The sequence below is a fragment of the Danio rerio genome, chromosome 2 (genome assembly GCF_052040795.2).
Source record: "Danio rerio strain M-AB ecotype USA chromosome 2, GRCz13ab, whole genome shotgun sequence".
In the NCBI taxonomy this organism is placed as follows: Eukaryota; Metazoa; Chordata; class Actinopteri; order Cypriniformes; family Danionidae; genus Danio; species Danio rerio.
The window spans coordinates 49741740-49766886 of NC_141022.1; the positions used below are offsets into that span (position 1 = coordinate 49741740).

At 36.2% G+C, this 25147-nt stretch overlaps 2 protein-coding genes and 1 long non-coding RNA gene across 4 annotated transcripts in view; 2 read left to right on the forward strand and 1 right to left on the reverse strand.

Annotated features, from left to right (window-relative positions):
- LOC147846482 (uncharacterized) overlaps positions 1–25147 on the reverse strand; it is a 455407-nt gene that overhangs the window by 368434 nt on the left and 61826 nt on the right. The window lies entirely within an intron of this gene.
- The window catches only part of LOC147846486 (uncharacterized), a 480702-nt gene that overhangs the window by 67175 nt on the left and 388380 nt on the right, over positions 1–25147 (forward strand). The window lies entirely within an intron of this gene.
- Positions 1–25147, forward strand: part of ephb1 (EPH receptor B1) — a 561737-nt gene that overhangs the window by 41624 nt on the left and 494966 nt on the right. The gene's annotated exons all lie outside the window — the stretch shown is intronic.

Genomic DNA, 25147 nt, shown 5'->3' on the forward strand with positions numbered 1-25147 from the left:
ACGGCGCTGTCAGGATTCTGACTAGAACTATAAAATCAGAGCACATCACACCTGTCCTACAGATACGATGACTGAATACAAACCTAACAGATCACCCAGGTTTAAAAAACCTGACGACCACTTAGATTGGCGGTCACGTCACCGAAGATAATGAAGATTGACTGATCCTACAGCCAACAACAATCAGAAGGGGGTGGAACCTATAAAAATGTACGAGACGGGGAGAACAGGTGCACGAGAGAGAGCAAAAGAGACACACACATGCAGAAATCATGGAGTGTAACAATCACCACAGTATACCCATCTTCTGATGGCTACTTCCAGCAGGATAATGCACCATGTCATAAAGCATGAAACATCTTAGTCTGGTTTCTTAAACATGACAATGAGTTCAAATGGCCTCCACAGTCACCAGAGCTCAATCCAAAAGAGCACCTTTGGGATGTGGTGGAATGGGAGATTCGCATCATGGAGGTGCAGCTGACAAAACTGCAGCAATTGTGTGTTGCTATCATGTCAACATGGACCAAAATATCTAAGGAATATTTGTAGTACCTTGTTGAATGAATGCCACAAAAGATTAAGGCAGTTCTGGACGCAAAAGCGGGTCCAACCTGGTATTAGTAAGGTGTACCTAATAAAGTGGCCAGGGAGTGTAAATTGGACCAATAAAATGGATAGGCCTATACATCAAGTTATCAAGTTACAGCTTTAACTCTATAAAGAAAGTCAATTTTCTTCCGCTTAATAAATAACCATTTATAAATAATTAGTTGATTATGCGTAATGTCTCCCTTGGAGCTTTGTTTAGAGCCAGAGTATTTCATTTTTAAGCATTGCATAAAAAGGAAAAAAAAAATGGAGGGAAATAAAAAGGAAATCGCTGTCAGAATGTGTCACTGGCATCTTCATAGATCAATATTTCATTTTAGCACAACAGTATGAAGTCTGATCCCCAGGCTCGCTCAGGAATATTTCAACTGTTTGCGAAGCGACGTCTGGTGTCAGACTCTGACATTTAGTGGTGAGCTCCTGTCCTGCAGCCCTTTTTGCATGCGGTCATGGAGATAACTGGAAGATTATGGGATGGCCGAGTGCTGAATGTAGTGAAGTGAAGGCTGTTTCTGTGTGTGTGAGGAGCCAGTCACCAGTAAAGGTCTCAGCTCAAATCAGAAGGTCAGTGCACTGGCTATCAGCCTGCCTGTCTGTTCTGTGGATACATCATGGCTAATTTAAAACCTCTACATTTGTGTTTTTCATTCAACTCAGTGAACATACTTTTTTTTTTTTTAAATGTAATATTAAGGCAACCCCAGATTAATAAAGGTGGTTAAAATAGGCGGTTACAAAACAGAGTGTAGAAGAATGCTAATAACGGTAAAAAAACGTGTCTCTAATTATACTTAGACGGCCCGCTCAAGTGTGGCAAGCACTGAGTCAGACTAAATAGTATAATTTTTGATAAGCCGTCTTGTTTGTAATCTTTAAACCTGTAAAATAGGCTACTTTGGAGGAGCGCCTTCCATTCTCATCACCGTATTCTGATGGCCGAATCAACAGTATCTGGATGCAGCCTTTATGATGCAAGCTGAGATTGCATCACTCGGCGATGCAATGTCAGAAACAATGCACTCAATGGAGTGAGTGACGTCACTGTGACGGATCGGGTTAGGGGTGGGGTTAGGTGAGCCCATTCAAAGCATTGGATGCAGCTCAGATTGCACTTCACCAGGTCTGCATCCAGACCCCTCTCGGCTGAATAGCAAATGAATCGTTCAAATGAATCATTTAAAGCGGTTCTTCTGAACCAAATGATCCAGTCCAGAACCAGTTAATACTGCGCATGCGTGACTTAGAACTTTCGGTTTTGTTTTGTTTTTAAATGCATAATATATAACAAACGGATGTGTATTTAACAAAAACAATTTTTTTTTGAGTTATTTAACTCGAGTCCAAGTCAAGTCTCAAGTCATGACAGCCAAGTCCAAGTCAAGTCGAGTGTTTTTTGGATAATTGTCAAGCAAATCTCAAGTCCTAAATTTTGTGACTTAAAGGGCACCTATGGTGAAAAATCTACTTTTCAAGTTATTTGGACAAACATGTGTATATATAGTGTATAGACCAGCATATTGGGGTGATATAAACACACCCAGTCCTTTTTTTTCAATTTAACAACATAAGAACGGTGGACCAATTGGAGACGTTTTCAGATCGACCGCAACTTTATGTAGGATTCCCCCCGCCCACCGAATTGATTGACAGCTGCGCGCATTAACATGTTCCGGTAGTCACGTGTATATGTCAACAAGACCAGACATACGCAAAGCAACCGGGAATAAAAGGTATGTTCTGCTCGCTAGGATCAGCAATCATCATCAAATGTGATTAAGAGTAAGTTTCACATGTTTAAAGTGTTTTAAAACAGTATGTGTGTAATGAAGTACAGCGATTTACTTCAGCTTTACTTCATCAGCACAGCCACGTGTCAGAACAATTACTGTATAAAAGAAGATGCTTCAATCCTGGTTTGTGGACGTTAAATCAGGTTTATTTTGTACAATAACATAACAGATATCCACACAGCAGTGGAGGTTAGCCTGTATCCTGTCACATTTGAGTGCAAAGCTAAGCGCGCTCTGTCTGTCTGCCTGTCTCTGTGTGTGTCAGCTACGGTGTGCGTGTGTATCTGTGTGTGTGTCAGCTGCAGTGTGCGTGCGTGTGTTACATGCGTGTTACATGCGCGCGTGTGTGAGTGAGTGAGTGAGTGAATGAGTGAGTGAGTGAATGAGTGAGTGAGTGAGTGAGTGAGTGAGTGAGTGAGTGTGTGTGTGTGTGTGTGTGTGTGTGTGTGTGTGTGTGTGTGTGTGTGTGTGTGTGTGTGTGTGTGTGTGTGTGTACTTTGTAACGATATTGCATGTGCCTCATCAATGCAAATTCACAACAAATACTGATTAGTAAAGCTCTTACTGTAGTATTTCTTACAAACACTACTATGACCTTCTTCCTTTAAGTCTGTCTGTTGTCTGACGCAGCCGTGGGAGGAGATTAAAGCACGTGGGAAGGCACATAGAAACAGTAGGCGGGGAAGACTCGTCTTAAAGGGGCAGTACGACAAAAACACCCCCTGATGGAAATGTGTAAAAACAGGATCTTGTAAAAGGTATAATGACAAATCTGATGGGTGTTTTGAGCTAAAACTTTAAATACACATTCTAGAGACGCAAAAGACTTCTATTAAATCTGAAAAAAGGGGAAGGTGCCCTTTAAGTCTGACTCGAGTCAAGTCATGTGACTCGAGTCCGCCGGCCATGTCTGCAAAACACGTTTAAAGTGATTAATAAGCCTTTTTATCTGGCGAGAACATAAAATGTCTCCTCACGTGGGTTGTGATATTTTACCATATAAGTGAGGACATTCGCCGTTACAAATAGGTAAGCCACTACACACATGTGTACTAGTTAAATATTTAAATATTTTAGGCCATGTTAAATGGTTAGATCACCTCAAATCTACATGTACTTACTATACATTCACCCTCAAGTGGTTTAAAACCTTTTTGACATTCTTCTGTTCAACACAAAATAAGTTATTTTGAAGGAAGCTGAAAACGTGTAACCATTGACTTCCATAGAAAAACTAAATACTATGGAAGTCGATGGTTACAGTTAATTTTTACCTTTCTTTAGAACAAACTCCTCTGTGTAAAATAAAAGGATCTCATAAAGGTGTGAAACGAGTAAAGGGTGAGTAAATGATGACAGAATTTTCATTATTAAGGGAACAATCCCTTTAAATCGTATTTTCAATTTCAGCAGCAGACAGCATTTTTGTTTCAGCCGTTCAAGCATGGGACCCCACAGGCTTCAGAACATTTGCTCGCATGAGATTTCAAATGTGATGTTTTATCCAATCCCTGCTTCACTTGGGCAAAACCTGGCTTTACAGGCCTGACTCTTTAAATCTATTCTGGTATCTTCTTTGTTCAGTGTCTCCCTCAATCTCCCTCTCGTCAGCCCCTCATTTCCCAGCGCTGGCAGCTCCACTCTTCAGCCTAATGACACTGTAATTGAGCGTTACCCAGATAGCCGTGGCGTGATAATGGAACAGCTCTGTGCTGCCGGAGCAATCTTGGGCTGAAATGATTTGTTTGTCTAAATGCTCATCCTTCTTCTCGGTCCGTGTGAATGAGACGCTCGGCTCCTGTGGCACGGCCTTTTCTCTCTACATCACACTTATCTGTACATGCTACAGGAGATGGGCTATTACCTACTCCACTGCATAGGCAGAGTATGGATCTCATCTTACTTTTTGAGATGCGTATTACCCTGCTGGAAAATTCTGGATTGATCTGAATTTTACATGCTCATTTTTGGTGCAAAGATGGTCTGAGTTAGACTACCTGTCAGTCGGGCTTATAGTAAGGGTAGCTAGTAAGAACTTTTAGTTATTTTATAGTGCACTTCAAAAAAATAATGACGTCAATTAACAGTTTTCATATTGTGATTTGTGGATGTTTCATGCTTATGGTTATGAATTACATTATGAGACCCTCTATGCACTCTGTCGACTTTTAATCTTAAAAATTCAACTCCAATTTAAATGAGTGACATTTTAGTAGTTCTGAACTTGACACTGCCTGACAAAAGTCTTGTTGTTCCCAGTTGTAAGAGCAACAAATAATAACTTGTGGCAGAAGGTAGATTTTTCAGATGAATCATCTGTTGAACTACATCCCAACAAAGACTATAGAATGCACAAGACATGTCACTCCTATAATAAAAATTGTAAATTGTATGGTGAATGAGGCTTCGCCTTCTATTATAGTAGTCAATCATCGATCGCTGTAGACCAGAGATGGGCAAACTTGATCCTTGAGGGCCGGTGTCCCTGCAGAGTTTTGTTCCAACTCTAATCAAACACACCTGCTTGTAGATTTCTAGTGATCTTAAAGACACTGATCAGCTTGTTCAGGTGTGTTTGATTAGTGTTGGAGCTAAACTGTGCAGGACACCGGCTCTCCAGGACCGAGTTTGCCCATCCCTGCTGTAGACTGACGTTTCTCCGGGGAAAAGCTCAGATCAGACATGTACTTTTACGACTTTTACATTTGGAAAACTGGCGACCGCTGCAAATTGAGCTTTGATGTTTGGCTGGTCAACTGCTTGGTATGGAAACCTTGTATACCTGCTAGACATGCGGATGATCCCGTCCCATACAGCTGCCATTGCACGGCTGAAAAGATACTTTGCAGTGTGCAATTTAAGATAATTGCCTCTATGAGTTGCTAATGGAAATAAAACAAACACACAAAAGAAATGCACGTACGCCAGGGTTGAAGTTGGCGTGGACCAACGCACATTCTCACGTTAATTTCTTTGTTAGTAAATCCAAACGTGAGCATGAAATCTGTATGCAAAGTTTTTGTGCGTAAGCAGCATGAGGCCCCTGGAGATCAGATGAATAGATTCAAAAATGGTAAAACTAAAAGTATGCGAAAGTATGCGGTTTTAGACAAAACCAAAGACGCAGACTGTAATTTCGATTCTTATCTTATCAGACATTTTTACATGATCGAATACCTGCTGTGGTGAGTGACAATTATTATGATAATGGTACTAAACTCTGCTTTGTCCACTCTTTGTCTGTGCATTTCATCATTCAGTTTTCATCTGTGCTAGTTGTTTGGCGTCGACTCTGTGTATCCTAGCCATAAAACAACTTTTGGGACAATACCAATTAGAGTTTTTAATAAACACAAGAACCAATTGTGGCACATATTATGGTTTGATTGCTCACACAAAGCTCTTGGTTGGCCAAACTTTTCCTGCACTCATTAGAATTTAGCAGAGCTCATACATATCTGAAAGTTTTCTAAAACGAAGGGGAAGTGGGACTCTTTGAACACCTCATTTGAACTTTAAGTTTGTCTAGATTATGCTGTCAGACTGCGGAAATGCCACAGAAAAGGTTTGTCTTTGTTCCACCTGGAAGCCGACTGATTGGTATCATGGGGTATTGTAATACTTTTCATGATAAGTCCTTGGAAGTTGATACGGATAATGCCAACAGTCATAAAACATCTCCCTAATTCTGTCTCCCGCGAGTTAAGTTTTAAAGTCAACAGGAAATTATTGTTTTGTTTTAGAAATGCATGTTCCAGGACTAGGATGGCACAGTGGCTTAATGGTTAGCACTGTTCCCTCACAGCAAGAACATCGCTGGTTTGAGTCTTGGCTTGTCCAGTTGGCATTTCTGTGTAGAGTTTGCATGTGCGCTATTGGTGAATTGGATGAACTAATTTGGCAGTTGTGTATGAATGTGTATGTGAATGAGTGCATATGGGTGTTTCCCAGTACTGGGTTGTAGCTGGAGTAGAATCTATGCTGCATAAAACATATGTCAGAATAGTTGGCGGTTTATTCCGCTGTGACGACCCCATGATAAATAAGGGACTAAGCCAGCATTGCTGAATGGTACTGCATAGAAGAAATGATTTCCATGATGCAAAAAACAGAGATGGAGAAAAAAAATAATAGCAATAATTGCCTGTTTAATGTAAGATGAATATGTTGGACTCTGATTAATTGTTATATTGCTATAACTAATATCATTATAAGTAATCAGACATGCTTTAATAATAAAGAACTGATGATGTCCTTTTGAATTAATGGATTTATTAGATATGGGCTTTTGTAAAATGGTACTATTTATTTTATTTTAGAGATGTGACAACATTTCTTCCAAATTTAGATAAAAAACGTACTAGTAATAATAATAATAATAATACAATAATGTGTTACAATTTGACATCAGGGGTGTTTCACAAAATTACAATTACTTTTCTGAAGTTAAAACATTATTGCATTGTCAAAAAGTGATTTAAACTTATAAAAATGTCTAATGTCTAAAGATGGCTTTGTTATTTTATTTTTTAAAAATGCTCTAAATGTCAACAAGAAATGTCATTATGTTTTTATTATTATTATTATTATTATTATTATTATTATTATTATTTATCCTTTATTGTATTTGGAATTTCCCATTGATATATGCATATCTTCCACAAGGGGGTTCTGGCTAAAATGGCAGCACAAAAAGTTTCAGACACAAAATTAGACATGCATAAAATATCATGTATTAAAATTGACACACAACATTCCCATGACTCTTTCAGGTAAGACTTCAAAAGATGTAAAAAAAAAAAATGTTTTGAGATGGAATTGTTTCTAACATGACAACACTTTGCATTTATTTCCATAATATTCGGCCAAAGGAGGAAAACGCTGTTTTACCAAACTCCGTACACACTCTAGGAACAATTTCATGTACTATAGCTACAAGTATAGTATGATAAAAGGTTACAAAGGTAATATTACCATTTACCCAATAATACCCTGACAGTGAATGGAATCATATTAATTTTTTGCCTTTGGCACAGGGAAAACCAACCAACCAACCATTTTTTACAAAGTACAGTGATGGGTACTAAAGATGCATTCATCACAGATCATTATATATATATATGTATACTGTCCAATGACAGGTTTTCATGCATATACATCTCCATAATCTATCACTGAAAGGATGATTCTTTTTCTTGCTTCAAAAGGAAGGCATATGTAAAAAAAAAATACCATTTTAGGTCTGGGCCTCTTTACGAGATTTTTAATATGAATATTAAAACCCAACCATTCATCAAGTTATATGCCAAAATATTTGTAATGATTAATTATTATTTTAATTATTAATATGTTTTACTCAAACACACACCTAAATAATAAATCCACAGAAATGTGCATGTGGTCTTTCAATTTTTTAATAGTATTGTATTCTATTATTTTCCCAGTACTGGGTTGCGGCTGGAAGACTATCTCCTGATAAATAAGGGACTAAGCAAAAGGAAAATGAATGAATGAATGTGTTCTATTATATGATTATAAAAATAATTTAATATCACAAATATACTGTAATCGGAGAGTCAGAGGTGTACGTTCAGGTTTTCCAGATTTGTGCCACTTCTATAAGAGAAATGGAGGCATACTTTCATTACAGTGTGGCCAGATAAGAGTGTGATTTAATGGCTTGACCCTCACCCTCAGACATACGCCGAGCTGCTCCATCTTTCTGTTCCATCTATATCAGTCGGAGCTCTGCTGCTCTCACAAGACCGCCAGCTCAGAGAGCTAAAGTTCAAACGCTTTCCAGGAAGAGATTAGGGAAACGTCTTTATGTGTCATGGAGATGTGATAAAGCTTTCTGTCAGGGTGAGCTTTCACTTTGCTCTCCGGCGGCTGTAGGTAGCTGTAGGCTCGTGTGATGGCGAGTCTGGGGATTTTAAAGGGGATCTGAAAAATAAATGAATCTTGCTTTTCGTCGGGAGAAGTGTTTATCTAAGGAGCTTTGTGATTTTCCACGACTGTCAGAAGAAAAGAAAGGAAGTTGTATTCATGCCTTTGTTATCTCTCGAGTGTGTCTCTAAAAGGGGAAAACTTTGGAAAGTTTAATAGCGTTTCTCTTTCAATTTAATCCAAAAGAGCAGTCATGTAGTGTTGGTGCACTTGGAGGCCCAATGTCACTTACTATTGGGGACCTTGACATCAAATACATAAAAAATGCTAGTCAGTTTGATGTCAGTTGCCAATCTTGATGTCAATCTAACATCTAATTGACATCTAATACAGGTGTTAAAAAACATCACAAATCAATTACAGGACAATCCTGACATTTCTACAGTAGTATGCGTTGCAAGACTACCAGACTCATTAATAGCTTTTTTCCTCAAGCTATCAGACTGCTCAACTCACTTATGAAAACTGGACAACACAATCTCATGGCAATTCGTAACTTTTTCATTTAGTGGCTAATTCGTACAAATTCGTACGATCTAATTCGTACATTTTAGTACGATTTGCGTATCCCTCAATGACGTTTGGGTTTAGGGGTGGGGTTAGGTGCCACGCCTCCTTTTTAAAATCGTACTTTTTCTTACGACTGAACTCGTATGAATTCGTACGAATTAGCCACTAAACTGCCAAAACGTAAAATACTTACGTTTTCTCGTGAGATCAGGCTGAAACTTGACTATAAAATCACACCCCACAGCCCACATACACAAAAAATCTGTGGAACTGTGAAAAAGGCAAAGTCAATGTGTTCTGCATATTTGTTAATATTCCTTGCACATGTAACATATTTACAAAACTCACTTACCTCCATGCTGCTACTCTGCACTTGCACTTTTGTCATACTGCACCTAACTGCATTACAATAAATATCTCAACTTGGCCATATTCTGGAGCAATAGGATAACTGGTAATTGCTCACAGTTTATTATTGTTTATTATTGTCTATATTATCTTGTTTTAAATTGCACATTGGAGTATGGGAGAAAAGCAGTTGCAGTCTGCTGTGTAATGTACTGTTGCATGGTTTGATTGACAATAAAGTTGACTTGACTTGACATTGGGCGCTTTTGATGCTAGTGCTTTGATGTAGTTTTGACATCAAGGTAGTTTCCATGCATTAGAATTGATACACAATTCAGTGTAGATTTGTAATTGAGGCTTTGAGGTACAATAATAAAACATTTCTTATTATAATACTTTTTGTGTTGCTATTTTGGTGGTCAAAAGTGCATCGATGCATAGATGTCAAATAGATGTCAAGATTTTAACATCAAATTTTGATGTGTTTTTGAGTTATCATTTTACCTCACAATGCTTGTTCTTTGTTTGTTTATTTGTATTATTGTCATAAAACTTAGTGGTATGGTTCAGGGGTGCATTTGCCAAACAATGATGTAACTAGCGGCTGAACTATCGTAGTATTAGAGCTGCACGATTCTGGCTAAAATGAGAATCGCGTTTTTTTTTTTTTTTTTGCTTAAAATAAAGACCACGATTCTCTTACAATTCTGTAGATGTAAAATAAAGATTAATATGAGATATTTGTTTTTCCTCAAACATATGGTAAAACAACAATGTAAATAATTTCTGTAGGTCTACTGTTTTTTTTTTATTTATAAATAATTAAATTCTACTTAACATAATTCTGATGTTGAATTATGTTTAAGATATAGGCCTATGCTTGCAATCTGTCATTGAGAATATTATTAGACCATTTAATTCACTAATAAAATCAACATTATATGGGCTAGAGTAGTTATACTGACTCTGTAAATGTTTATTTTCATGCACAACTGTGTTTGCTATGAAAGCAAAAACTTGTCGCAATCATAACTCTAAAATGCGATATGATTATTTAAATGATGTGCTCGCTTTCAGTTTCATTTTCACTGATAAGTGCTGTTCATACTTCACGCACAGCTCTCAAACGATCACTCTGTGCCACAAACTGAATATTATTTACAACTTTATTACCTGTTACTAACAGCATAAGAAGGTTTTGTTCACTAAAGTAGACGCGTGCGCAACTATCATTAAGTAGAGCTCGCGCTCGCACAGTCAGCAGCTCACGTCACGTGTGATTTCCCGGCCGCTAATACATCATTATATGAAGACAAAAATGACCTTTATGGGTGAATTATACCTTATAAATACAGTATGTGACTCTTTTAACATCATTTAAAGGTGTCCATGTTGCTGAGCAACGTGTGTGAAACAATGAAAAGACTCCGCCTTTGCTTCTCTCCTGAACTTGAAAATATGATTGGCAGAATCGTAGAAATGCTGGATTAAGATTGTCTAGGGGGTCGAATCGAGATTGCGTTCTTTTCTCGATTAATTGTGCAGCTCTAACGGATGCATCATTTGAAAAGAACAATGTTGTTATGAGTGTTTCCCAAAACCCCTAGTTTCTCTGTTGCAGATCCATCGTTTGAACCATGTTAGTTATAATGTAAAACACCCATAATGATGCTCTAAACAGGGTGGAGTAACAACTTCTTTAGAGAAGAACCCCATAATTTCTTTGTGCATGCATTTAAAAAGAAATCCAACATTATCCCGTTATTTTTGGTAAAAACATGCACTCACTTTCTATATTAACTAAAATATATGTAAATGACACATATAGTGCCTATATTTCCTTTACAAATATTATTGAGAACATTACAAATTCTATTCTAAAAATCACATCAAAAAATCTAACACATTCTAATATCATTTATAAATCAAATAAAGAGGCTATTTATTAAGAAATGAAATTTAATATTTATGATTTATTAGGAAATGAAAAAAAATCTTACTTAATAATATTAATGATGATGATGATGATTATTATTATTATTATTATTATTATTATTATTATTATTATTATTATTATTATTATTATTATTGAGGATATTGTTTATTTATTTATTTTTTAAAAGTCTACTTTTACAATTTAACACATGTAAACCACTGCAAAAATGCTCTAACCAACAGGCCCATGTCATATACAGTACAGATAAACAAACTACTATAAATGCTATAACTACTATAAATAAAAGCATTGATGAATGCTATTTTTGTTTTCACAAGCTTTGGAGACGTAAACATAAATAACATAAGCATAAATTCCCCTTTTAAATAACAGGTCATGAGCCATGGCTGTGTTCAAAATGACATCAATGTTTTCAAAGTGCACTGCGAAGAGAGCGGGATTGTAAAAATGAAGGTCGCTAAAACTGAACTGTGAAAATAGATTTGAAAGCAAATTACACCTAAGAGAGATGACTTGTGGGTAGCACGTTCGCCTCACAGCAAAAAGGTCGCTGGGTCGCTGGTTCGAACCTCGGCTCAATTGGCGTTTCTGTGTGGAGTTTGCATGTTCTCCCTGCGTTCGCGTGGGTTTCCTCCGGGTGCTCCGGATTCCCCCACAGTCCAAAGACATGCGGTACAGGTGAATGGGAGGCTAAATTGTCCATAGTGTGTGTGTGTGTGTGTGTGAATGACAGTGTGGGGATGTTTCCCAGAGATGGGTTGCGGCTGGAAGGGCATTCGCTGTGTAAAAAGTTGCTGGATAGGTTGGCGGTTCATTCCGCTGTGGCACACCGGATTAATAAAGGGACTAACCTGACAAGAAAATGAATGAATGAATGAATGAATGAGATGACTTTAATGCTTTTTTTATTAATAATTCCAAGTTTTTTTCCAAATTTTGGAACATTCTAAATGATTAGGGCATAGAAGGATAACTGGGAATAGAACACAGCCAGGACACAATTTGCGAATGTTTGTTGGAGCTGGGAAAAACACCAAATCAACAAACTATGTTTGTAACGATGGAACTTGCGACTTTAGTTTCGTAAACGCACCCCAGTATAGTTTAGTCATCATTCATCCATTCTTTTTTTTTTTTTTTTCAGCTTAGTCCCTTTATTATTCAGGGGTTACCAAAGTAGAATGATCTGCCAACTTATCCAGCACATGTTTTATGCAGCAGATGCCCTTCCAGCCACAACCCAACACTGGGAAACACCCAGACACTCGCACACACTACAGCCTATGTAACTTATTAAATTCACCTATAACACATGTCTTTGGACTGTGGGGGAAACCGGAGCACCCGGAGGAAACCACACGCGGACATGGGGAGAACATGCAAACTCTACAAAGAATAGCCACTTACATTATACGTATATTGTTAGGTATGATGGAAAGAGGCCAGTGGGCAAATTTGGCCAGAATTTCAGGGACACATCCCTTGTCTTTTTCAAAGCAATTTTTGGGATTTTTTTAGTGAACACAGAGAATCAGGACCTCAGTTTATTTCGTTGCTCACTGACAGTATAGTGCCCCATCACTACACCAGGGTACTACAGTATGACCCACACAGACAGTGAGCATCCTCTGCTGGCCTCACTAACACTTCTTCCAGCAGCAACCAAGTTTTTATTTTGGTATTCCACTTAGGAATCAGTGTTGGGAGAAATTTGTTACAAAGGTAATGTATTACAGTTACGCATTACATTTTCCTGTAACGCAGTAGTGTAAGGCATTACTAATACATTTTCAGTAATATTTTACTCTGTACATGTTCAGTACCGCGTGCGTTACATCAAACTTTTCGCCAGCAAGACATTAACAAATATAAAATACCGCAGTTCTATTTAATAGTCTCTGTAGTATAGTAGAACTATAATTCTATTTAGTATTTAATAATATTCAATACCATTAAATAAACCTTATATAAATGATGCTCATCATATGGGATAATTGCAGCTTATTGTCATGGAATGAATGATCATGATTTGTGGTGTTTCATGCCTATATAATACACATTCAAAAGAGTCCTTTCCTTTCTGTGTGTATCTTTTTCAGGGTTGTCATGGTGCTGACGGTCAGCCGTGTCACAAGCTAATTAAAGAAAGCCACCCGAACGGATAACCTTTCTCCAAAAAAGTTATCTGACACACATTTGGGGTGAATGAAACACCAATTAACCCTGGAAATAGTTAACGACCTTAATTATAAATGTTTTATGTGTTTAATTTTAGAAAATTCATTATTCATTGTGGCTCTGATAAATGACTCTCTTTTTCCTCTGAGTTAATCGCATGACGGTGGAGATACAGAGACAGACGTGTGTGTGTGTGTGTGTGTGTGTGTGTGTGTGTGTGTGTGTGTGTGTGTGTGTGTGTGTGTGTGTGTGTGTGTGTGTGTGTGTGTGTGTGTGTGTGTGTGTGTGTGTGTGTGTGTGTGGTTAGTTTGTTCTTAGGTTGGGTAGTTGATTAGTTAGTTCACTAATTAATTATATAATTTGTTCCTAATGTAAACAATTAACCAACTACCTAACTAGCTGTCTTTGTTGTTACTGAGTTGGATAGTTGCTTGTAATTGCTTAGGTAGTCAGTTAATCATTTAGTTGTTTGGTTAGTTGTACATGTGGTTGCTTGTAAAAGCAGTATATTAATTAGGCACAGTGTTAGTTAGATACTCTTAGTTATTTATTGGTAATTAAGGTCTTTGCACACTATACTCCATCGTTTTCCTATGTTTTTTTTATCGTATTCATATGCAAAAAATTGTCATGTATACAAACCTTGCACACAGAGTCTGATGCGTATTAATTAATCCATTACGAAAAATGCAAAACATTTCTGAGACAGTTCAAGCAGTGAAACTTTGTTCTCTCTTCAGCAAATTAGAAAAAACAAAGAGGAATAGGCTGCATTTTGTGTTCATCCAATACTGCAGAGAAAAGAGAGTTCAGCTCATTATCAAAGAGCTGCTCTGGATTATCCCGGAATGCAAAGTTTATTTCAGGAAGTAGGTGGAATTTTAATGCATTGCTTGTGATACTACCAGTGTTTTAAGTAACTAATTACAAATACTCAAACTACTGTAATTGAGTAGTGTTTCTCAGAAACTGTAATTTACTAAGTCGTTTTAAAAATGCACCCACAGTCCCTGCTTTATTATTTATTTGTCTTTGGGGATTAAAAAAAATTCCTGTCCAATCATATCACACATAGAAGGTAAATCGCATCATAATGAACAACCTTAAGATATGGGCGATTTTAGCGTTGCATCAAACTGTTTGGAAGAATTAAAAGTGCCCAAGAAGATGTCCAAAATCTTTACACTCATTGACCCAGAGACTGTTAGATGCATGTCACTGATGAGAAGATGACGAATGTTTACTGTATGATGACCGATATAGCTTTAAACACCCAGCAGGCACAAGACGTCAACATGACGTCGGATTGACGTTGTACTCCAACGTTGTTGGGAAATTACATTTTGTTTAGAAATGAAAATCAGGTTGACGTCAGAACTCAACAACAGACAGAGGTCAACATCTTACCTAAAATTAACCAAATATCAACGTCTAATGATGTTACAGCTTGATGTTACCACTATGACGTCTATCAGACGTTGGATTTTGGTCGCCATACCTGACGAATAAATGTCAGTATTTGATGTCAAAATTACGTTGGCTTAAGATGTTGGATTTTAGTCACCTAATATCAACGTCATTTGACGTCATTATACACCATTTTGATGTAAACAATAACAATGGTCCTAATGTATTTCCTGTTTTACATGTTTTAATTTCCATAGCTTCTGAGAATTCAAAAAGTTATTGATTAGTTACTTCAATAGTTAGTTAGTTGATTAGTTTGTTGGTTGTTTAGTTAGTTAGTTAGTTAGTTAGTTAGTTATATCATTTATGTTAGCATGATATTGTTTGTTACCTTGTGCTTTCTTGTCATTTTGTCCGTGTCCCTCTTCTTTTCTGATTATAGATTAATTTATTATTGATTAAAAGTTAAAGGACAATGGGGTAGTGGTGGTGGGGGGGTGCTTTTGGTGATTAAACCATTAGAATTACTATATTTTATCCATAACCTAAAGAAGATAAAAACTAGTATTTAATAGTCACATTAAAAAACAACATACAAATAAAAATTCATCAGCCTTTTGATTATTTATTTTTTTTCTATTAAATTTCAACCCCTGGGGTGATTATGTTAACAGCATCGGAATAGCGTCAGTTAAAGCAGATGATTTTAAAGCACAATATTAAACTTCGGCACCTTGACGGCACTTGCATACATTTAAAAAAGGCCACGAATGAACATGGAGAGTGATCTCCAAGTGGCGGTCTCCAAAATGAAACCAAGGATAGACTTGTGCTGTAAACATTGTGCCCACCCATCTCATTAGGCGAGATTAATATTAAATGAAATTTAATATTAAATTAAAATGCTTTTAAACAAATTAAAAACTGCTTTTATTCTAACCAAAATAAAACAAATAAGACTTTCTCCAGATAAAAATAATAAATATATGTATTGTAAGAATTACTGAAAATATTCTTGTACAGAAGCACTGCCATCATCATTTGGAAAATATAAAAAAATAAAAATAAATAAATTTTAAATCACATATCATACTTCAGTTGCCCATATTCGTATGATACGTGTGTGCAACAGAGACACATTAAAAGTTCTTCTCTAAATGCCAGCACCCAGGAAGCGGTTGTTTATGTGTCACGGGTGTAAGCATGCGATCGCCTCCTTCAATAATGAAATAAACTCTCAGCAGGGCCCGGAAGCAGTGCTGCGCGCTCTGTCACATTAGCTGTAAGAGATCTGGCTAAATCAACGCTGTATGATGTTGCGTTCATGAATGAAGGTCAGAGGTTCACTGCCTCCTGCCACCTGCCCACCTTCTGTTAGACTGTCAGCTTGCAGTCTCAAACGGTGACAGAATGAAGTTAACGCTCATTAATCCAACAAAATCCAATAAACAAAAGATCACCGAGACTGCTGCCGAGAGACTAAGATGGCAAACAGGGGATGAGTTTTAATTATGAAAGCTTCAGGGCGGCACTAACTCGCAGGCACATGCATTTTACAGTATTGCTTTACACAGAGGTATTTTTTTTTTAGAAAGTAAAGTGTTGTGTGAATTTTTTGTAAGGTTTTTTGGAGACTTGTCTTTAACTTGTCTTCAAAATTAGAAGATTTTTTTACGACATATTTCACATTTTACAGAATCAAGGATGCGTCAAACACCATTAATCACATCCAAAATGAAAGTTAATATTTGCAAAATATATAATTGGGCGTACAGTGTATGTTTTTGTGTATATAAATATATACATGACTATATTGTATAATATAATACACATGTCTACATATGTATATATATATATATATATATATATATATATATATATATATATATATATATATATATATATATATATATATATATATATAGTTATAGTTATTTATATTAGTGCTGGGCAAAATTAATTGAATCCAAAATAAAAGTTTTTGTTTTGACATAATATATATGTATGTATGTATGTATGTATGTATAGATGTATGTATGTATGTATTATATATAAAAATTAGGGCTGCTGGATATTGGAAAAAAAAAAACATTAGGATATTTATTTATTCTGTGATGTGCAATGCGATATAAATATAATTTGACAAAAAATGACCTAAATGACTCAACTTATAAAGAAGTCATACATCTGCATAAAACATAATACAATATTTGTAATCATAGATAAATATAATACAAGCTAGATTTTAAAAATGTTTTATGGTTAAATATGTTGTCCTCATTTCGTAAATAATACAACACAATTTTATTCATTCATTCATTTTCTTTTCGGCTTAGTCCCTTTATTAATCCAGGGTCGCCACAGCGGACTTAACCGCCAGCTTATCCAGCACGTTTTTACGCAGCAAATGCCCTTCCAGCCGCAACCTATCTCTAGGAAACAACACAATTTAATGATCGTTAAATAAGATTTCTTGGTTTAAATTTGCTTGATCTTTCTTAAAACTTCACAGTTCCCTAAAACAGTGGTTCTCAAAGTGGGGGTCGGGACCCCTTGAGGGGTCACGGAACAATGAAGGGGGGTCACCTGGTGATTTCCAAAAATCTACTTATTATTATTATTAGGCCATAAGAATTACCATATTTTATCCATAACCAACTGAAGAGAAAAAAACAGTAGTTTATAGTTACTATAGTAGCTTATTTACTTGTTCTATTGGATTGCGACCCCTGGGGTAAATACATCATATTAAAGACAGCAATAGCGTCAGATGCAGCAGATTGATTTTATAACACCAGGTTAAACTTTCTGGCCAATTTACAGCACTGACATACATAAAAAAAATTAAACGAAGAATAGACTTTGGTCTATTGGTGTGTGTGTGTGTGTGTGTGCGCCATTGCATGCAAGTTTTCTGTATTTATAACCACCTCAGAGGATATTGGGGGTCGCGAGTCACTGGCATTGTTATTTTAGGGGTCGCGTGCTGAAAAGTTTGGGAACCCCTGCCTTAAAACACGTCTAAATAAAAAATATTTTACCCTATTAGCATTCAAATTTGCGATGACTCCACAAATTATGTTGTGAAACGTGGTTCCTGGTCAGTATAATCACAACTCTACATTGCAGATCCTGCGATATGACTATGACTATTGCAGATCTGCACATTGCGATAACGAAAACAATAAATTGTGCAATCCTAATATAAATACATGCATACATGCTTATATATGAGAAAAAAAATATTATACAAATTATATAGAAATTTAATTACCTACAGTGTTCGGCCTATATGAATACGACCCCCACAAATCTCTCATTTAAATTAATATTTTGTATAGGAAGGTTTACAGTATTATCATGTGTGTGCATATACATTAGATTAATCCGTACTGAAGCCAAATTCGTAGCTAATCTAAAAAATAACTTATGATAACGGTCCAGAAACTAGTACACCCAAATTTATGTCTGTAAAAAATATATTTTTTAAAAATATTTTTTTTTAAAAAGTGGAAAAAAAATCAAGAGAACCAAAAAAAAAAAAAAAAAATTTAAATTGTTTATCTTTCTATTTCTAAAGATGTTTGGTGAATAAAAAATATTTTTGATAAATATATCCATTTATTACACCATGTTTTGTTCAAATGCACAAAAATAAATTGCTGCCTATATTCACTGAGCAATGGATAAAAATACCTATTTTCAAAATGGGGTGTACTCAATTAAGCTGAGAACTGTATGTAACAACATTGCAGTGTGTGTGTGTGTGTGTGTGTGTGTGTGTGTGTGTGTGTGTGTGTGTGTGTGTGTGTGTGTGTGTGTGTGTGTGTGTGTGTGTGTGTGTGTGTGTGTGTGTGTGTGTCTGCGTGTGTCTGTGTGTGTGTGTGTGTGTGTGTGTGTGTGTGTGTGTGTGTGTGTGTGTGTGTGTGTGTGTGTCTGCGTGTGTCTGCGTGTGTGTCAAAACAAACTTGTATATAATTATATTACATAATTACAAAATAAGTATATATATGTAAATATATTTCTTTTGTATAGTTTTGTATTTTATGTATACATATATACGCAGTGCTTTTGTGTTTATTATGCTAGTTAAACTTTTATCTGGTATGGGATTCATCATGATAATTATTTGACAGAACAAAAAAATGACACTTAAATTCAATGGTTCAATTTAATTAAGCATTTCTGTATTATTATTGAAAATAATTAGTTTTATTTGGAAAGATTTTAATGAAAAAAAATTATATATTTTTGAAAATTATAATTGTCAAAAATCAGTATTGGAAAGTTACAATTTCTGAAAAAAAAATAAATAAATAAATAAAATAAATTTGACTGAAATTGCGAGAAAAAATCAACAACAGTATAAATGTTGCCAAATTAATCTGTTTGAAACGGATTTATCATTATTACCATTATCCAAATCAAGTTTATATAATTCTTTTTTCCTGTTCACAAGTTTTGGTGCTTTCAAAAAACCAAAAAATAAATATAAACAAACAAATAAATAAATAATATTTATTTATTTGTATTAATATAGTAATTCATGTATTTATAAAGTGTTCTGCAAAAAACATTTTTAGTATTATTTTTCTTTTTATAGACAAAATTATGACCACAGGTTACAATTATGACCATACTACCACAGTTTTTTTCCCTACAACTTTACTGTCCAATTATCCAGATTCTTGTAAGTCTATTCTTGAGGAGACTCAATTCAGACTTGAAAGAAACACATTAGTCTATGTATCTTAGCATGTCCTCTTGATCTTTGCAGACGTGTGTGTGTGTGAGCAGCGATCTGTCTGTATGTTGAGTAGATTAATAACTCTGCTACATTTAGTCCCAGTTTTGCCTCTGTGAATACATTTTTCATTATTAACTGCAGTTATTAAGGTGGTGGATCAGTCCAGCCAGCGTCTCCAAGTCTCTCGTGTCGGACCGGTTTCATCCACAGTGCAAGGTGATGAAATTGCACACAGACCGACTCACAGCTTGTTAAAGATTGTTGGAGGACTGTTTGTCCTGCTCATCTTGACATACTTTAATAACCAGACCATCCACACACTTCACCAGCAGGTTAAACTGTAGTGCATTCTTAAAGGAAGAGTTCATGCTCAATCATTTATTCAACCGCACGTGTTCGCAAACCTATACAATTTACTTTCCTAGGCTAAATGGTAATTCTGCAGTTCCTTGAGATTTAACAAATTATTGTAATGTAAGGGAATGTGTGTATTTATATCGCGCATTTATTATGTATGGCCATGCACAAAAAACTCTTCACAGTCATGAGGAGGGTCTTTCCACAGCCCCACCAGTGTGCAGCATCCACTTAGATGATGTGACGGCAGCTACAAGACAATGGCACCATGTTTTTTTTTTTAAATATTAGTGTCCTAATTCACCTATTATCTGTTATTTATCTGTTTTTTTTTGTCGTGTGTGTGTGTGTGTGTGTGTATATATATATATATATATATATATATATATATATATATATATATATATATATATATATATATATATATATATATATATATAATTAATTTTTTTTTTCAGTTTTTTATGTTTTTATTCTATTTATTTTGTATTTAGCACTTTATTTTCTGAATTAATTAATGTAATTTTATATGTGAAGTTTGTAATTTTCTTTATTTTTTTATCATTTACGTGTGGTTTATTCATAAACTAATTTCGAGAGGATCATGTGCTTATAATCAACACGGCTGGCTCCTCATTAGCTCCATAATCTGCCCTATTAGATGATTATGGTAGCATTATAAGGCGAGGCAGTGGCGCAGTAGGTAGTGCTGTCGTCTTACAGCACTGGGTCGCTGGTTCGAATCTCAGCTCAGTTGGTGTTTCTGTGTGAAGTTTGCATGTTCTCCCTGCTTTCGCGTGGGTTTTCTCCGGGTGTTCCGGTTTCCCCCACAGTCCAAAGACATGCGGTACAGGTGAATTGGGTAGGCTAAAATTGTCAGTAGTGTATGAGTGTGTGTGTATGGATGATTCCCAGAGATGGGTTGTGGCTGGAAGGGCATCCGCTGCGTAAAAACTTGCTGGATAAGTTGGCAGTTCATTCCGCTGTGGCGACCCCGGATAAATAAAGGGACAAAGCCGACAAGAAAATGAATGAATGAATGAATGAATGAATGAAGCATTATAAAAAACCAGAGTTTTCACTCCTGTTATCTTCGTCTTGAAGCTTCCCCCCTTCCATCCCTACCTCCTTTTTTCGATAGGGCGACATGGTGGCCCAGTGGCTAGCACTGTTGCCTCACAGCAAGAACACCGTTTGTCCAACCTCGGGCTGGTCGGTGTTTCTGTGTGGAGTTTACATGTTCTCCTCGTGTTCGTGTGGGTTTCCCCTGGGTTGCCCGGTTTCCTCCCACCGTCCAAAAACATAAACCATAACCAATTGACTAAACCAAATTATCACTTAAGACAACCTTAGTTTACAGTTCTCACACGGCAACAAACAGGGGAGTTCTCAAGACCTACCTGAGCTCGAACTCCCCTCTCTCCCTTCTAACAGGAGGGAGCCCCGGGCTCGAGGATATTACGAGCTCAGGGCTATCTCCTGGGACAGTAGCCAAATATGCTTTATTGATTATCAGCTAAGTGTGAACTCTTGAAATATAATAAATTAATATATTATTGGTGGCGCAGTGGGTGGCGTTCCTGCCTCACAGCAAGAAAGTCGCTGGTTCGAGCCTCAGCCGGGTCAGTTGGAATTTCTGTGTGGAGTTTGCATGTTCTCCCCAAGTCCAAAGACATGTGGTACAGGTGAATTGGGTAAGCTAAATTGTCCGGTGTGTGAATGAGAATGTATGGGTGTTTCCCAGTGATGGGTTGCAGCTGGAAGGGCATCCGCTGTGTAAAACATATGCTGGATAAGTTGCCTATTCATTTCGCCAGAAAATTTTTAAATAAATGTATTATTTATTTTTATTTATATCAGATATTTGAATTTGTTTTGTCATATTTGTCTTACCCTTTTTATTGTTTGTTTGTTTGTTGTTCTTGTTTTACAGTTTATAGTTTATTTTTTGTATTTTTCCTCAATTTAACGTTCATTCATTCATTTTCTTTCCGCTTAGTCCCTTTATTAATCTGGGGTCACCAAAGCGGAATGAACTGCCAACTTATCCAGCATGTTTTACGCAGCAGGTGCCCTTCCAGCTGCAACCCATCACTGGGAATGCTTATACACTCTCATTCACACACGCGAATGCAGGGAGAACATACAAACTCCACACAGAAACACCAACTGACCCAACCAAGGCTCGAACCAGTGACCTTTTTGCTATGAGGCAACAGCACTACCTACTGCGCCACCACCTCGACTAAATTTAACTTTATTACTTATATTAGTTGTTTATCAGTTTTTGCATTTGTATATCTTGTTATTTCTCATTTTGTTTAAATTATTAAATTAGTTGGTTAATTAGTTGATTTTATGTTAATTCCAATATTGTAATTTATTTATTTAGCCTTTTTGTATTGTATTTTATTTTTGGGGTTTTTATTTCTCCTCTTTTCATTCATTCATTCATTCATTCATTGTTTGTTGATGTTTTTTTTCTTTTCTCTTTTTCTTAATTTACTTTATTACTTATTAGTTTTTAGCTTTTTTCTTTTGTTATTTAATCATGATGTTTGTCATTATTTGTTTAAATTATTTAATTGACTTATTTATCTATTTTATTATTATTGTACATCATTTCAGTATTGAGTTTTTTTTTTCACATTACAGTATTTATATTTCATTTTTATAAGTTAAGCATTTATTATTTTTAGCACATATAATATTTAACAGTTCTTTCTAGTTCTCAAATAACAGCTGTTGGACAACATAATGATCTTTTGAGGCTTTTTCAGTTAAGAATGTAGTTGTTTTGATTGCAACTATGCAGTTTATTTATAAGGATAGTGCCTATTTTAAATATTCATAATTTAGGAAATTCAGTGCATCGGCGGTCAGCCTATCATACTGAGCAGAGCAAAGACAATTGACATTACGCCACAAGATGGCGACAGAGACTGCATAATAAGTCCTTAGGTGAGAAAAAACAGCATTTTTCTCAGCGTAAGGGTTAACCTACAGCTGAACAAGTCATTACAAAACAGGTAAGTGAGATTCTAAGTCAATCTCTCTCTTTTTTGTGTTGTAGTGCTGTATTTATATCATAGTAATCTGGTATCGTTTGCTTTGGTTTGGCTTTTTTGGTGTTAATTAATGTGATATCCCAATTGCAACAGAGAAACACTGGGAAATGTTTGTAGACTGATTGCTGTTCAGTCTTATAATCCTGAAATGTCAACAAAATCAGCTGTTTTGTCATGACCTTAGACAATATGCTAGAGAATCATTCAAACACTCTAAAGTAACGTTGGTGAATTAGCAATGGTTTCTGCCGTTCTGACATCAGCTGCAGATGTGAATAAATGGCAGAAGAAAGTACTTACTTGCACAAAAGTAGTTTTGAGACTCTCTGTGTTTGATTTTCTTTTATATATAGACGGTTGTGCCATCAAACTGTTGTATAAACGCAATATCACACAATTACCAGTGAAATATGGCTGTATATCACCAGTGGTGGGAGACTGAGCCAATGCACGCCTCCCACCAGTGCCGATATACGGCGATATTGGACTGCTACTCGAGTAATATAAATCTATAAGCATATCACACGAGTTAATTATTTATTATCAAATTAATTAGTTAATTGATTGATCATTTATCTTCTCATTACACCAACTCAAAGGCAGTCCATTTAAACATGTCTGAAATCATAAAAAGTGACTGTGACTATTTTCCCTTTTCTCTCCATTATTGTTTTTCTCTATTCTCATTCTCTCACACAGCACTCTTATCAATACGACCCAAGCAAAAGCACTATTGATTTTAGCAGAACTCATTCACCCTGAGCCATGCCGTTTGTTTCTGCACATCTTCATAGCATGAAAATGACCAGTCTGGAAATGTGCATCAGGAAGAGCGAGTTCAAACTCAAGTGTGTTTCCTTGTCTTTCTCCCTCCTGAATTGGCGGAGAACAAGCAAACAGGGATTGATGGCTCCGGGCTGCAGTTTCTCTCTAGAGATGACCCGCAGGGTTAAAGGTTAGATTTAGTGTGTCGGAAGTAGGCATGACAAATCCACAGCGTCATAAATCCACAGAAGAGTACATACACTCACGGCGGAGAGACACCATTAAAAATGATGAATGGCTCCAAGAGTAGCAGAAGCAGATGACAGTCGCTGCGGCACAAAATGCTGTGTTTTGTGTAAAACTCATGCCCCAGTTCTGGATTTCTAACACACACACACACACAATTGTATATATGGTTTATGAGGACTCTTATTTGGCGTAATGTATTTTAGAATAAAAAAAGCGTAAAATGTTGCAGTCTTAATTATTAGCCCTACTGGGATTTGATTGGATTTTTTTCTCCTCTTTTTCAAATATTTCCCAATTGATGTTTAACATAACAAGCAATTGCTCACAGTATTTCCTATTTTTTCCTCTAGAAAAAGTCTTATTTGTTTTATTTTGGCTAGAATAAAAGCATTTTTTATTTTTTAAAACCATTTAATGTTCAATATTATAAGCTTCCTTAAGCAAAATTATTTCTTGATTGACTACAGAACAAACCATCGGTACAATGATTTGCCTAATAACTCTAACTTGCCTAATTAACCTAGTTAAGCAATTAAACGTAACTTTAAGCTGAATACTAGTGAATTGAAAAATATTGAGGAAAAGAAAATACAGGGGGTGAGGGTTGTAACAATTCAAGAGGACTAATAATTCTGACTATATGTCTTTAGCCTACCCCAAACCAAACCCTCTTTGGTTCTATTCTTTTTCAAAACACATCAAGTATAATTTTTTAATTATTTTGGATTATGAGGACATGACGCCAATTGAGCCTCTTTAAGCATCCCAGTCTACTTGAGAATTATTGCTGACCATGTCAATCCCTTTATGACCACAATGTGTCCATCTTGTTGTGGCCGCATTCCAACATCATAATGCAGCATGTCACAAAGCTCAAATCATCTCAGAATGCCTTCCTGAAGATGACAGCATGTTCACTAGACTCAAATGTTCTCCACGGTCACCAGATCCTGATTCAATAGCGCACCTTTGGGATATGGTGGAACAGGAGATTCACATTAGGAATGTCCAGCCTACTGCAGCAAATGTGGGAGGCTATTAAATCAATATTGACCAAAATCCCTGAGGGAATTTTCCAGCAAGGAGGTCTGAAGGCAAAAGGGTGGCCGACTTGGTATTATTAATTTGTACACTTGAGTGGTGAGTGAATGTATTTTGTATTAGAGAGGAAAAAAACAAACAAACACAATCTTCACTTAAAGGGGTAGTTCAC